The sequence below is a fragment of the Coregonus lavaretus genome (genome assembly GCF_964263955.1).
Source record: "Coregonus lavaretus genome assembly, chromosome: 24".
NCBI classification, from domain to species: domain Eukaryota; kingdom Metazoa; phylum Chordata; class Actinopteri; order Salmoniformes; family Salmonidae; genus Coregonus; species Coregonus lavaretus.
This window is the reverse complement of record NC_140011.1, coordinates 7,392,795-7,407,778: the sequence shown is the minus strand read 5'-3', so window position 1 is coordinate 7,407,778 and position 14,984 is coordinate 7,392,795. Positions and strand designations below refer to the sequence as shown.

The 14,984-nt window shown below is 43.1% G+C and overlaps 1 pseudogene across 1 annotated transcript in view; it reads left to right on the top strand.

Moving 5' to 3' along the window:
* Positions 1–13,528, top strand: part of LOC311099383 — a 26,760-nt pseudogene extending 13,232 nt beyond the window's left edge. Inside the window, exons 8-15 of the transcript XR_014615709.1 lie at positions 6,136–6,154; positions 6,630–6,918; positions 7,118–7,243; positions 8,049–8,181; positions 8,492–8,596; positions 8,830–8,925; positions 9,299–9,402; positions 9,640–13,528. The product of XR_014615709.1 is annotated as an uncharacterized misc_RNA (transcript). The remainder of the gene's footprint in view (positions 1–6,135; positions 6,155–6,629; positions 6,919–7,117; positions 7,244–8,048; positions 8,182–8,491; positions 8,597–8,829; positions 8,926–9,298; positions 9,403–9,639) is intronic.
* The last annotated feature ends 1,456 nt before the right edge of the window (positions 13,529–14,984 follow it).

Genomic DNA, 14,984 nt, shown 5'->3' with positions numbered 1-14,984 from the left:
TTGGTCTACACATGGCCAATTCAATAAAAGTCTCCAATGACTGTGCAGAACACTTTTCATGCATACTAAACTGCCCTCATTTAATGGTGATCTCATGCTGTTTTTGGGAGAAGAGGCTTTCTATGACAGTTCTTTGTACCAAAAAACGTAAGCTGTCTGGTTAAGGATTATAGCCTTCCTACCTAGAGCACACAGGTAAAGGTTATTGTCACCGCCTTCTTTTCAAACACTTACAAGGTCATATTCGGCAGTCAATTACATAAATTATTCAACACTACTGTAGTGTTCCGTGCAAGCAGCTGCTTTAGACTTTACATGTGTATTCTAATCATGAGATTAAATAACACACAAGCCACAAGGATTGATATGAGCACCTTATCTTACTATACTTTAGGATTCCCCTGGACACCTATATCTATAATGATTTATGAATCTTTTGGTACTTCGGGTTATGTATATGTAAAACATAAGGTGTTTCTCAGCTACCCCCTCCTCAATCCAGTTTCCATTTTCCTACTAACCACTGCACTTGGGCACATTACATGCCATTACATCAGATAGACCTAGGTACTAAATCCTTCATGATTGGTTGATAGCTACTGCACTGCTTAGCCTACACATTACCTCGTCACCCCTCTATTCGTGCATTGTAAAGTAATGGGATGCTCATGCTGCTGAGGGAATGGGGTGTGTAGGGTAGATGGGGAGTAGTAGCATTGATTATAAAGCTGCAGAGACAGCCGGGTCGGACGTCAGACTACTGCAGTCATGGGTGGGCAGGGCTACAGGCCTGTTAGTCAACAGGGGGAGCTATGCCGCAGCCGCACCATGGGGGAGGGGCTGGGTGTGTGCGTGCAGCTCTGGAGGGTCTGAGCTCAGATATGCACCAGTCAGGAGATTTGCAGCCCGAGCTCAGCACAGAGGTATGAGCAGACAGACAGTCAATAATAGGCTATAGAGGCTGTATGCTGCTGAGGCTGTGTCAGTGGTGCAATGTGTGCCAAATAAGGTCTATTTAGTAGGCTATTTTATTTTCTGGTCCATTTATGATTATAATCATCCAGGGTTCTCCCCAATAAATATAAGAGGGGCGCTCGCCCACCTCGTTACATGTGTTTAAAAATGCAACAATCTCGTGAGTCCCCTTCTCAACAGCACCACCTTGTTAAGAAATACTGGGTACAACCCTGTCATCCTAGCACTGGTCATTTCCACCCTGAGATATTGTTATATCCAAGTAAAATAATTTTTTTTGTCATGTTTCTCCTTTGTTACTGGGGTCACTGTATATTTGCACAACTGTGACGTAAAGCATTCCGTCAGAACGGAGTGAAAATGCTTTGAAATGGCATCCTCTGTTCCACCAAAGCCAGAAGCCAACAGTTTTTTTCCGCTCTACTTCCTCAGCCAGCCAACATCATTTCTCCTCTTATGGCTGAGGTTCACTGGGTTTCCTGTGTCTCAGGGCAAAATATACTGTAGCAAAAGAACAACCAAGCAGAATATGTCACCTTGGTTTGTGACTAGAATAGTCAAACTGCTTTTAATTACGTAGGCTATGATGTGGAAGGGGGGAAAAAGGAATTATACAATTTTGAGTTGACCTGAAGTAACCTTTGGGTTGTAATTAAATAGTCCAACCACTGTATCAGAAATATATTTTTGTCAGTTGAATTGGTTACACAGTGTGATTCAACTATCAGCAAAACATTAAATTATAAGTATCAAGTACACCTCTGCTTATCATAATCATTAGAGGCAGTGCTACTGGAAATTCCCCTCTGAACAGTAAAGATAATGATTAAACCCTCTCGTCTCTACATCAAATTAGAACAAAGTTGCATAGCTGTTTTACGAGCCACTCTTTATCATTTATGGAGTTCAGTAGTATCGTTTTATTATCACAATAATAGTCAAAGCACACACAGCTTGGGTGATTCCTCACGAAACTGCAACAAAAAAATAACATGATTTTGGGGATTTTCACAATGTATTCCATAGAAGGGTCCTTTGGAGGAAGAATTGTTGACATATATTTGACATTTTATATCTTAAAGCATAATTGAGAAATAATTAATTGAAGTTGGAATATTTGTGACATTTTGGCCTTCCTCTGGCCTCCTTTTAAGACTCCATAATGTTTCATCCCATAAGTGCTACAAAGCAAGAATTGATGTCATATGAAGCTTTTCCGCTTGCTCTGTAATATGACTAGTATTTTGATTTCAATCACAATTTTCTTACATTCATTTATGAATATTGAACAATACAAACATGAATATTGAAAATATACCATTTTTGATTTGGCTATTTTTTCATTACATTGTTGAACGTAATATATTCTACGGGCATATAAAAGTTGAACAAATGTCAACTATATGTCAACAATCTTTCCTCCAAAGGACCCTTCTATGGAGTACATAAAAAAAAAAGCAGGGCCTTTTTTGTTCTAGTTTTGTGAGGAATAACCCGCTTGCTGAATAAACTAGGACGGCACTAAAGATGGCTCTACATGGAGCCTGGCCATTAATAGTCAGTCGGTGGGTCTGTGCTTTTTGATATGAGGGCTGCTTGTCTGAGGGACAACCCCCCCAGACCTTGGTGTCTGTTCCCCGGCCCAGACAGCTGGGGGGCTTTAACAGGGGCTGAAGGAGCAGCTGCCTCCCCCTCCTCACCACACCTCCCTCCCTCTGGACGTAATGGATATTGATTGTTTGGCTGCGACCCAGCAGCATGCTGATTCAGCAGGTTGGCCAGAGCTTCACAACTCCTCCTTTGATCGACAGAGACAGACCGAGAGGTGGCATTAACCCGGGGGGTGAGGCACGGGGAATACATCAGCAGCAGCTTGCCTCAGATGGAAGTGTCGGATTAGCTACAGGTCTGCACCTCAGTAGTCTAATTGTCTAAATTGGCTTCGTCTTGTGTTCTTTCCTTCGTCCTTCACACAGATCTGAAAGAGGACTGGGCCCAGTTTCCCAAAAGCAAGTTCATCGTTAGAACCTGCGTAGAAGCGTCGTTAAATCTCAGAGCTGTTTCCCGAAACCGTTGTTATTAACGTGGCACTTGAATACGCTCGTAATCTAACGCCTGCTAAGTGCGTTGTTAGATGCTTTTTTGCCCTCCCGCATGACTTCATACACAGAAGATGTCCGCTAAACATAAACTCAGCAAAAAAAAGAAACGTCCCTTTTTCAGGACCCTGTCTTTCAAAGATAATTCGTAAAAATCCAAATAACTTCACAGATCTTCATTGTAAATGGTTTAAACACTGTTTCCAATGCTTGTTCAATGAACCATAAACAATTAATGAACATGCACCTGTGGAACGGTCGTTAAGACATTAACAGCTTACAGACAGTAGGCAATTTAAGGTCACAATTATGAAAACTTAGGACACTAAAGATGCCTTTCTACTGACTGAAAAACACCAAAAGAAAGATGCCCAGGGTCCCTGCTCATCTGCGTGAACGTGCCTTAGGCATGCTGCAAGGAGGTATGAGGACTGCAGATGTGGCCAGGGCAATAAATTGCAATGTCCGTACTGTGAGACGCCTAAGACAGCGCTACAGGGAGACAGGACGGACAGCTGATCGTCCTCGCAGTGGCAGACCACGTGTAACAACATCACACCTGCGGGACAGGTACAGGATGGCAACAACAACTGCCCGAGTTACACCAGGAACGCACAATCCCTCCATCAGTGCTCAGACTGTCCGCAATAGGCTGAGAGAGGCTGGACTGAGGGCTTGTAGGCCTGTTGTAAGGCAGGTCCTCACCAGACATCACCGGCAACAACGTCGCCTATGGGTGCAAACCCACTGTCGCTGGACCAGACAGGACTAGCAAAAAGTGCTCTTCACCGACGAGTCGCGGTTTTGTCTCACCAGGGGTGATGGTCAGATTCGCCTTTATTGTCGAAGGAATGAGCGTTACACCGAGGCCTGTACTCTGGAGCGGGATCGATTTGGAGGTGGAGGGTCCGTCATGGTCTGTGGCGGTGTGTCACAGCATCATCGGACTGCGCTTGTTGTCATTGCAGGCAATCTCAACGCTGTGCGTTACAGGGAAGACATCCTCCTCCCTAATGTGGTACCCTTCCTGCAGGCTCATCCTGACATGGCCCTCCAGCATGACAATGCCACCAGCCATAATGCTCGTTCTGTGCATGATTTCCTGCAAGACAGGAATGTCAGTGTTCTGCCATGGCCAGCGACGAGCCCGGATCTCAATCCCATTGAGCACGTCTGGGACCTGTTGGATTGGAGGGTGAGGGCTAGGGCCATTCCCCCCAGAAATGTCCGGGAACTTGCAGGTGCCTTGGTGGAAGAGTGGGGTAACATCTCACAGCAAGAACTGGAAAATCTGGTGCACTCCGTGAGTCGGAGATGCACTGCAGTACTTAATGCAGCTGGTGGCCACACCAGATACTGACTGTTACTTTTGACCCCCCCTTTGTTCAGGGACACATTATTCAATTTCTGTTAGTCACATGTCTGTGGAACTTGTTCAGTTTATGTCTCAGTTGTTGAATCTTGTTATGTTCATACAAATATTTACACATGTTAAGTTTGCTGAAAATAAACGCAGTTGACAGTGAGAGGATGTTTATTTTTTTGCTGAGTTTAGAATCACTTCGTTTATCCGTCTCTGACAGCCGATAACTTGAGAATAAAGTTGACTACAAATACAAAGTTGCAATGTCTTTGCAATTGATACAAACAAGCGACATATAAAATGATGCTTCAAATGAAAACCGAGATGAATGCATTAAAATATAAGCAGTAGGCTATAAGCCTATTTATTCAATCATATTGAAATTCATGTCAGGTTCAATTGAGTTCTATTTTGCTACTTGTAGGCTACTTTCTGTAATTTGTCTCAATATATTTCATGATGTGTAGCCTAACATGCGCACAATGATGTGCCAAATCAGTGATTTAGTGAATATTTATTGGGTAAGTATTAGAATAAGCCACCTCAATATTTGCAGCTGTAGGTGGTAATATCTCTCTAGGAGCTGATCCGTCGTCAGTATTGTGTGAAAATTCGAATGTTAAGGCTATTATTTGAATGGAGAAAGCTGATCCGAGAGCAGCGCTCCCTTTCTTTTCGATCCTATCAGTATAGAAACGTGCTCCAACGATGCACTTAGCGACCATTCTCTCTTTGTGGTGTTTTGGGAAACGTATGTTATATCTTCGGCCGTTGTAGGAAAGATGCATCATTAAAAAACTTGTACGCTTAAATTCCATCGGGAAACCGGGCCCTGGACAGGTGAAAGCAATTTTGGCATGTCTATCTGCCATGTTGTGTTCACCTGCCCTGTCTTTCCAGATCAGCGAAGATTAAGAAAATGAGACAAGGAGAGGACGCCACTTTAGACTATTGAGTCGCACCCCAAGCAGCTGGTGGATCTAGCGGTTGATCCCATAATGCCAGGCTCCATAATGAGAGAGGTCTATAGATAGGACTACAGTTACATCTCACAGCTGGAGAGGCAGGTAGACAGTGGCTGTATTCCTTGTGAATAAGTAGCATGTTGAAGAACGTTGAAAATATTTACCGCCACATCACATTAAACGTTCTCATACACGGGAACTCCGTACCATAGATTTTCATATGTTCATTCAAGGTCCAATTAAACGCAGGGTACTTATTTATAACATTATACAAACCCACTTAAGCAAAAGTCCACATCAAACCTAGCTGATATTATCAGAGACATGCATAAAGTCCAAATCAAACTAAAGGTCAGTCGGTCGGTGCCCAGTGAACCCCTTTGCTCCCAGCTGACTCTGTAGAACGGCAGGATATGAGCCAGAAAGTTTGGCTCTCTTTGGAGGTTAGAGGTCGCTCCATGGAGGTTACTTTGTCTGTTCTTCATCTGCTCTTTCTCCTGTTTTGTGTTTTCTTCCTGGGTGAGGTCACTTTCTGTTTTCTCTCTGTGTGTGAGTGATATCATGTGTGTGTGGGGGGGTGGTCTGTTTCTGAATGTGTGTTTACAATTGTGTCCGTCTCTGTGTTCTGACTGTTAGTTTGATCTCTGTCTGTGTGCGTGGTTGTGGTTTCTGTCTAACAATGATTTGTCTGTCAGATTGTTTGTCTGATTCTGTGTGATTGTGCTGTCTTAAGATCGGTCTGTGGGCGGCAGGTAGCCTAGCGGTTAAGAGCATTGGGCCAGTAACTGAAAGGTCGCTGGTTCAAATCCCCGAGCCGACTAGGTGAAAGATCTGTTGATGTGACTTGAGTAAGGCACTTAACTAACCCTAATTGCTTATGTAAGTCACTCTGGATAAGATCATCTGCTAAATGACTAAAATGTAATGTAAAATGTCTGTGTAGTTGTTCTGTGTGATGTTTAATTAAGTGTGACTGACTCCCTCTGTTTGGCTGTTGTTCACTGTCTGTCTGATTGGTGTGATCACTCATTCTTTCTACTCTCTCTGGCGTCTTCTCTGATTGGGTGAGTGTTCTCTTGTCTTGGTTGATCACTCTGTCTGCCTGCTCTCTGGGTGGGTGTGATTGTCTCTCTATCGTCTGATTGACTGAGTGTCTTTTCGGTCTTGTCTTGATTGGTTGGGGCCTACTTCCTCTGAATCCTGATTGGGTGCGCTTGTCTCCTGCAGGAGCACACTTCACCAGACATCAGCACAGCCATGCTACCTCCTGCCGACACTTTAACCTGGGGGCCCCCCAGGCTCCCATCTCAGCCGAGTTCCCCGTGGGTCATGCCAGTCAGCCTCCCCAGACTGGCCTGGCCCCCCACCACCCTCCGCCCCTGACGGCCCTGCCGGCCCCCCCTCAGTTCCAGGACATCCCGGGGCCCCCGTTCCTACCTCAGGCCTTACACCAGCAATACCTCATCCAGCAGCAGCTTCTAGAGGCGCAGCACCGCAGGATCCTCCCACACTCCAGGTACAACCACCCACTTTTTTAAGCTCACTCGCCTAGACACACACACACTTTAGATGCTCACTTAGACACACACTTTGATATGCTTTGTCGCTCCCTCTTTCTCACACACACACACACACACACAAATGAACAGACACTAGAACACTACAGCCCCTCCAATTTCCAAATACTAATGGATGTAAATGACTCCTCCGTGCAGACGAACACCGGAGCGCGTTCCTCTGAACCCTCACAGGCTGCGCTCTGGGTATGACTACTCCCCTCCACTCCACGTTCCCCAGCCAATCAGCCAGCAGCCGCGCTACCTGGCCGAGGGCACAGACTGGTGAGTCACTGTTTGAAATGAAAGTGGGAGCCGTGGAGAAGATAAGTCAGTGTTCCATCCCCGCGTCTGTCTGGCATTAGTGTTGTTGTTGATTTAGCATTTACCTCTCCACCTGCCTGTAGGGAGCACCTCAGGAGTGTTTATGGCTTCCGGTATAAGTTACTAATAAGAACGGATCTATTATTAGCATACCCATTCCAAATCCCAACCTTAACCATTTGTGAGATAAATGCTAAACTGACCATAGACCATAGCTAAACTGTCGCGCCGTTCTTGATTTCTTGTATTTTTTGTATTTTTTCCCCCTTACATTTTAAGTGTTTGACATTTTACTGCATTGTTAGGAGCTAGTAACATGAGCATTTCGCTGCACCTGCTATTACACCTGCTAAACTGTGTACGCGACCAATAAACTTTGATTTGATCATTGTTCATCTCTTAGACTTCAATGGGAGTAGGTCCGCAAAGCGCAAGCATTTTTGCAAGCGGCGAGCTTTGGAAACCTCGCTCCCATGAGCTGCGCCCCTGGCTCGACGCTTGAGGCGCCAAAATATGAAATTAGCTGAAGTCTTGAGTGGCCGCCGCGCATGGTTGACCAATGAGCAGAGTACATCTTGTCAAACAATCAAACAATGTTTTAATGACAACATTCGAGCTGACAACAACCGGGACCTGGTCTCCACAAACAGTAGGCAGATTTTCTTGCGGTTCAATTGCTATTTATCGCAGCCCGTCTGTAATCGCCTTCATATTCTGTGTTGATGTTAATCTAGGTCTCTCTCTCTCTCTGTCCCTCTGTTCGTAGGGACCTCAGTGTGGACGCTGGCCTCTCTCACCATCAGTACCAGCTCCAGCAGCTTCCACAGCACTATCAGCATTACCTGGCCTCATCCCCTAGAATGCACCACTTTCCCAGGAACACCACCTCTGCACAAGTGGTACGTCCATGACTTGGCTGTTTTGGTCTGTCTCTGCTTTGTTGTAGTTTATTTTTATTTTTATGTCTATGTTGATTGTTTAGTGTCTTTGTAGATCTCTGCTTTAGGTTTTTTAAAGACTGTGCTGCCTGTTTTGGGGTCTAGGTTGGTGGTTTGATGTCTGTCTGTTTCTGTTAACATCTTTTGTTTGGTGTCTGTCTTGCTGTTTTATTAGGTTTAGGTTTTTGATTGACTTCTGTCCCGTGCTGTATGTTTAGTCATATCTTACGATGTTCTGTGGATGACTAAAGTGTTTAGTTTTTTTCGACAGGTTGTACACGAGATCAGAAACTATCCGTACCCCCAGCTCCACCTGTTGGCTCTACAGGGCCTCAACCCCTCACGCCATGCTTCGGCTGTACGAGAGAGCTATGAGGTAAACGTCCATCTCTAGATGTATCCTGTCCTATTCTGTTTTACCTATAGTTGTATTCTATATCAGTAATTACTAGTGTTATACCTGTGTACTATACATGTTTTTAACAATTAAGCTTTAATGGCAAGGCCTTATCTGTTCTATATCCCTGTTGTATATCCCGTTACCAGTGCACTTGTAATTGCAAATGTCTAGTGAAGTCCTGTCAAAAGCCTTGTTCTCCTGTGCCCTAGGAGCTGTTGCAGCTTGAAGACAGGCTGGGAAGTGTCAGTAGAGGGGCAGTTCAGACCACCATAGAGAGATTCACCTTCCCACACAAATACAAGAAGGTGAGGAGGCAGCTCTTTGAGCTACAAATATACACACAAGTGGGGCTATAATTGCAAATGTAACCAGTGGGAATTGAATGTGTTAACCATTAGACCAAGAAGACATCCTCAAGGTCTGAGGGCTTACAAGTCTCAGACAGGGCTACCTCACCACTAAAGCATGATTCCAAATCACCTCAACTACAAAAACTCATCATAGATACACAAGCACAGGTTAGCATTCTGTGTGGTATGATATGGTACTGTATACAAACTCAAAGTTTAAAAAAAGCAATGTCGCTTACTTCTGAAGCCTTTTGTCTCTTTAAAAACTCTTGAGCACCGATGACCCCATCTGATTCTAATCTGGATATGTCATTTGATTGGTCCACAGAGAAAGCCTCTGGAGATGAAGGTTGGTGAGAAAGAGGAGGAGACTGATGTGGATGAGAAATGTACCATCTGCCTATCCATGCTGGAGGATGCAGAGGATGTCAGGTAATGACTGTCAGGACCCTCCAAATAATGACTATTGTCTGCAGCTGATGTGCTCCCAAAGGTGATTTGTTGTGTCCATTTCTGCGTCTCGTCATTCAAATAACCTTTGGGAGCATATCAAATCTGCAGAAGGAACCCCCTGAAACTGTGCGATGTGCATACTGTACATTTTCTCTTTTCAGTATGTGTGAATTGATGACCAGATGATTTACCTTCCTTCCTTTCTCCCCCGTCCAGGCGGTTACCCTGCATGCACCTCTTCCACCAGGGCTGTGTGGACCAGTGGCTGGCGACCAGCAGGAAGTGTCCAATCTGCCGCGTGGACATCGAGACGCAGCTCCATCCCGACAGCTGATTGGCCCGGGGGTGAAGCCTGACGGCCTGGCTGCTGTCAATCACCCTGGTGTGTTTCCTGCTCCCCTCCACCCCGGCCCTGGTCCCTCCCCACACGGGTGCTTTGCCAAATGTCTCCAGACGTCATGTGACATCATCACCCTCTCTGACTCACGCTTTACTGAGCCAACCCAGGATTACTTACTGCACGAGAGAATGGAGTCTCTCTCTCTCTCTCTCAATAAAAGCACATCCCCGGCAAAAAGACAAGCAAACACACTCACACATACATACTCTATACACACGCACAGGGTTTACTAGTTGCTTGCTGGAGGTGGGGTGTTGTTGCTGTCGTGTTGTTGTAGGTAGGGGAGGCAGGTGTTTGTCCTGTTTCCTGTGTCTTTGTAGCATGTTCTTAAAGCCATGACATTAATGTACTGAGTGAAAAACACACAACCCCACTTGCCAGCCGGCCACACACTCAAAACACACACCCCCACACACCTTGCTTATTCTGCCACAACAGGAATCTAAATCAACCACGTAAAAGCCCTGTCGCCATGTTTGCCGACAGATCATTTGTGGTAGTACAGTAGCGGTATCAGACAGTGGTATGTATGCAATACAGTAGTTCTACATTTGCTTGGGACTGATGCTGTCATCAGTGTTGGGACATAATATGACTATTTCACTGCTGCAATGTCGGCCTGCCCCAATGCATGGGTTGGCGTGTGTTTGAGTAAATACACAGGTTAGTGAGTGTTTAACCAAATGAGTTATGGTATCGCTTGACCTGCTGCAGCACGGGTTAATGTGTGTGTTCTGCCCCAGTGTGTGGGTTTCAGTGTGTATTTAACCAATGCGTGATCATGTGTGACAAACTTAAAGTGCGGGTTCAAGTGTGTGTCAAAGGTTAAAGGGGAATATAGTAGTTAGTTTAATGGTGGTTTGATTGGCGTGCTTGTAGAATACAAAGCCAAATAAGGACTTTAAAAAATGCAAAAAAGAAATGTAGTAAGACCCAATCCCCTATCATGCACTGCAGTGACTGGGTGAGGTGTGGGGCATTCTGGGTATGCAGGAGGGTTAGCTGCCCTGGAAACAGCGACTCTGTGCCATCCCCTCCTGGCGCAGGTGTTATGGCTGAGCAGTGTAGTGAAATGCATGTTTCAATGTTGGCTTGGGCTGTTGTGTTAGCGTAAAAAAAATATATATAGGAAGAGCAAGGGAGGGGGTTGTGTGTGCATGACTTAGTTCATCTGAGCTGTGACTATCTTTCTCAACACTAACAAAGAAAAAAATACTGAGCACGATGTCAGTGGCTGTCCCTGACCTGTAGCGTGTGTTCATCCTGTCCCTTTTTGGTGGCAAACAAAATGGAATCCTATTGTGACGTTTACCTTATTGCCTAAAGAACAAGCACATGTGATGATAGATATAGCAACAACCTCTTTCTTTGGTATTGCATTTGCGTTGGTTTCTGTATATTTAGGTATATAAACACGCAGTGTTTTGGACCGAGTGAGGAGCTTAGTTGTTAAATTTGTGTTTTTGTGTGACAGATCTCCCCTCGTGGTTGCTATGCTGGTTTCTATGCTGTATTGCTAGAACAACAATGTAGAATGTTGTGTGATGGGGGCAGTATCCACAGTGTGCACACAGACAGGGCTGGAGGCGGGTAAAATAAGGGTCATAGAATACTTTTATTGTAAAAAAAAAAAAAACTTTATTAAGTATTTAAATGTTGATATTTCCTTTTGAATGTTGATATTTCCTTTTGATCTGTTGCTCTGTTATGTCTAAGTCAATGTGCGTAAACACTACATAGCAGTGCCAATCCTTAAAAACCTTTCTGTCATATGCATTGAGGACTCAGTATTGAAGCATTAGGAAAAATTAAATCGCCCTGCGGACTTAAGGATGAGTTGTGAAGGATTGGGACAGACCCTTACTGTCCTGTGCACTGCCAGTGTTGATACTGCCTCCTCCTTTAGTGGACTTTTCTATGGGATGTTTTGATAGTTTACACAGGGTGTTGTCAGTTGAGATGCCTTAAGTATTTAACAATCATAATTTATTACTAACTGTAGATATCATGGGTACATATTTAATTTTATATAGTTTTTTTTTTGTTGCAATTGAATCATAATTTATTTAGAAATAACAAAAAAAAAAAATGATTTACCTCATTTTTGCATTGTTTTAAATGGGAATGCTCCGCATGCAGTTGTATTTTTCCTGAAGAAACTAAACAAAAAAGCCCTGCTGTTTGATCTCTCCCCGAGCCGGCTGTGCTATGTTTACTGTCCCGGGCTGAGCTGTCTGGCCTGCTCTTCTCATGTGGTGCTGTGGATATCTTGGTTACATTCCATTCAATGCAACTTTTCTCTTATCCCCTATGCTGTGATGTAGTGGACAGACTGCAATGGAATGAAATGGTTTTTAGTTTGTAATTGTTTTCTTGTCTCTCGTTTTGCACTCTTAGTTTTAACATGGGAACCCTCTCACTGGCATAACAGTTTACGAACATAGATGTGTTATTATCATCATTATTATTAAATACTCTGTCCATTTCCAGCTCTCTCTTTCATCCCTCTATCCATTCTGTCTTTTAACAAAGCATGTTCCTTTTCTTCTTTGTCATGGGATATTTCTCCTTCCCTCTTTTCCAGAAAAACATGTAGTTTTGAGTCCAACAAGTGCCTCGCTTCTAGTGTCAAGAGATATTACCTTATGATTTAAACCACACTAACTCCTGCACTCACTTACCCAAAAGCCATCATGTCCAAATACTGTATAACGTTGTCTTTCCTCACTTATTCCCTCTCTTCTCTCTTTAAGGTCACCACTGACCAACCTGCAAGGTGAAAGAAATATGTCAGCCCCCATAAGTGGAGTGTGCGAACATCAGGTGGTGTGGTTGGCATATTCACGGTTTCACTAAGCAAATAGATCTGTGGCTACCTTATGAGAGAAAGGAAAGCAGCTATTTAGGAGTATTTGGACATAGCCAGTTTTTCTCCATCTTTTTTTAGTTAAATATTTGACCAAAACCTTTGTAGAAAGAGGCATGTTTCACTGTGTTCATCTACGCTACACTAATTAGTCCAATCTTTCCCTCTTCTTTTCCTGCATTTCCTTTAATTTCTGTCTCCTTTATTTATTCATGACCGTCCATCCCTCCAGCCACTCAGAACCCATCCAATGTTTCCCATCACAATCCTCTCTCAAGGGAAAACAAGAACAGAGGATCTCTTAAAGCACAAACTAACTAAAAATGCATGTTTTTCTCAGGTTTGGATATATATTCTCGATGGTATATAAGTATATGGTGAAAATATTTGCAGATATACTAAGAATAATACAAATAATTAATTTTACTGCTGCTTGCATCTGACAAACAAAAACTGAAGGAAAGAGAAAATATCCCAGATAGTGCCAGTGATAGGGCTGCCGCCACCTTTGTATGAGAAATCTGCTGTTTTAGCTGTGACTGCGCAATGTTTTTCAATATAGGATATTTTATCGGAGAGTAGAACTATTTATCATTAATATTAAAGCAATAGCTCATTAATGATGATGAGTGTGTTGATGAAGAACTGGATGAGCATATGTGTAAATGTTAGATTCACATTTGGTGGAATTTTGTACTTTATTTATTACTACTAATAATGATTTTAAAAGTTGCATCGCTAAACCCAAACTGTTCTGTTTTTTAATTTCAATTTTATTTCAAGGCTTGTATATTATCCTTTTTGTATGTGCTCTTTTTGTAATAAATTGGATGAAATGGAAGGTGTATAAATCTGGTGATGAATTGGTGTGCGTGAGTAGAGGCTACCTTGTGTCCTTAGAAGGCCAGCTAGCTATGCCTCTTTGTAGTTGGACAAGAATGGAAAATGTTTTTCTAAAAAAACTTTCATTGAGAATGAGACACAACATGAAATCCATCCTGATGAGGCTGACAATCCTGTTTTCTGAGTCTCCCTTCACAAAGTAATCGAAATCTCACCTGGAGCTGAACACATCTGACAAAGCATCTAAAAAAAGCAGTTTTCAGAAACAAAAACATTGTATACTCTCTTATAAAACCTAATTTACAACAAGCAACATGTCATCTCTGACAGGTGCTTTAAAAAATGGTGGCACGATCATGTTTGAAAAAGAAAAGGAAAGCCGCACACTCTAGGAGCTAAGATGCAATAATTTAATATCCTAATATATCATGTTACCTGACCTTTTGACCCTATTGTGTTTTAGCCATCAAGTCCAGGCCACTTTCTCAGGTAGTATTGGAATATATATATATATATATATATATATATATATATATATATATATATATATATACACTACAGGTCAAAAGTTTTAGAACACCTACTCATTCAAGGGTTTTTCTATATTTTGACTATTTTCTACATTGTAGAATAACAGTGAATACATCCAAACTATGAAATAACACATATGGAATCATGTAGTAACCAAACAAGTGTTATATTTGAGATTCTTCAAATAGCCACCCGTTGCCTTGATGACAGCTTTGCGCACTCTTGGCATTCTCTCAACCAGAGTCACCTGGAATGCTTTTCCAACAGTCTTGAAGGAGTTCCCACGTACAGTGAGGGAAAAAAGTATTTGATCCCCTGCTGATTTTGTACGTTTGCCCACTGACAAAGAAATGATCAGTCTATAATTTTAATGGTAGGTTTATTTGAACAGTGAGAGACAATAACAACAAGAAAATCCAGAAAAACGCATGTCAAAAATTGTATAAATTGATTTGCATTTTAATGAGGGAAATAAGTATTTGACCCCCTCTCAATCAAAAAGATTTCTGTCTCCCAGGTGTCTTTTATACAGGTAACGAGCTGAGATTAGGAGCACACTCTTAAAGGGAGTGCTCCTAATCTCAATTTGTTACCTGTATAAAAGACACCTGTCCACAGAAGCAATCAATCAATCAGATTCCAAACTCTCCACCATGGCCAAGACCAAAGAACTCTCCAAGGATGTCAGGGACAAGATTGTAGACCTACACAAGGCTGGAATGGGCTACAAGACCATCGCCAAGCAGCTTGGTGAGAAGGAGACAACAGTTGGTGCGATTATTGGCAAATGGAAGAAACACAAAAGAACTGTCAATCTCCCTCGGCCTGGGGCTCCATACAAGATCTCACCTCGTGGAGTTGCAATGATCATGAGAACGGTGAGGAATCAGCCCAGAACTACACGGGAGTATCTTGTCAATG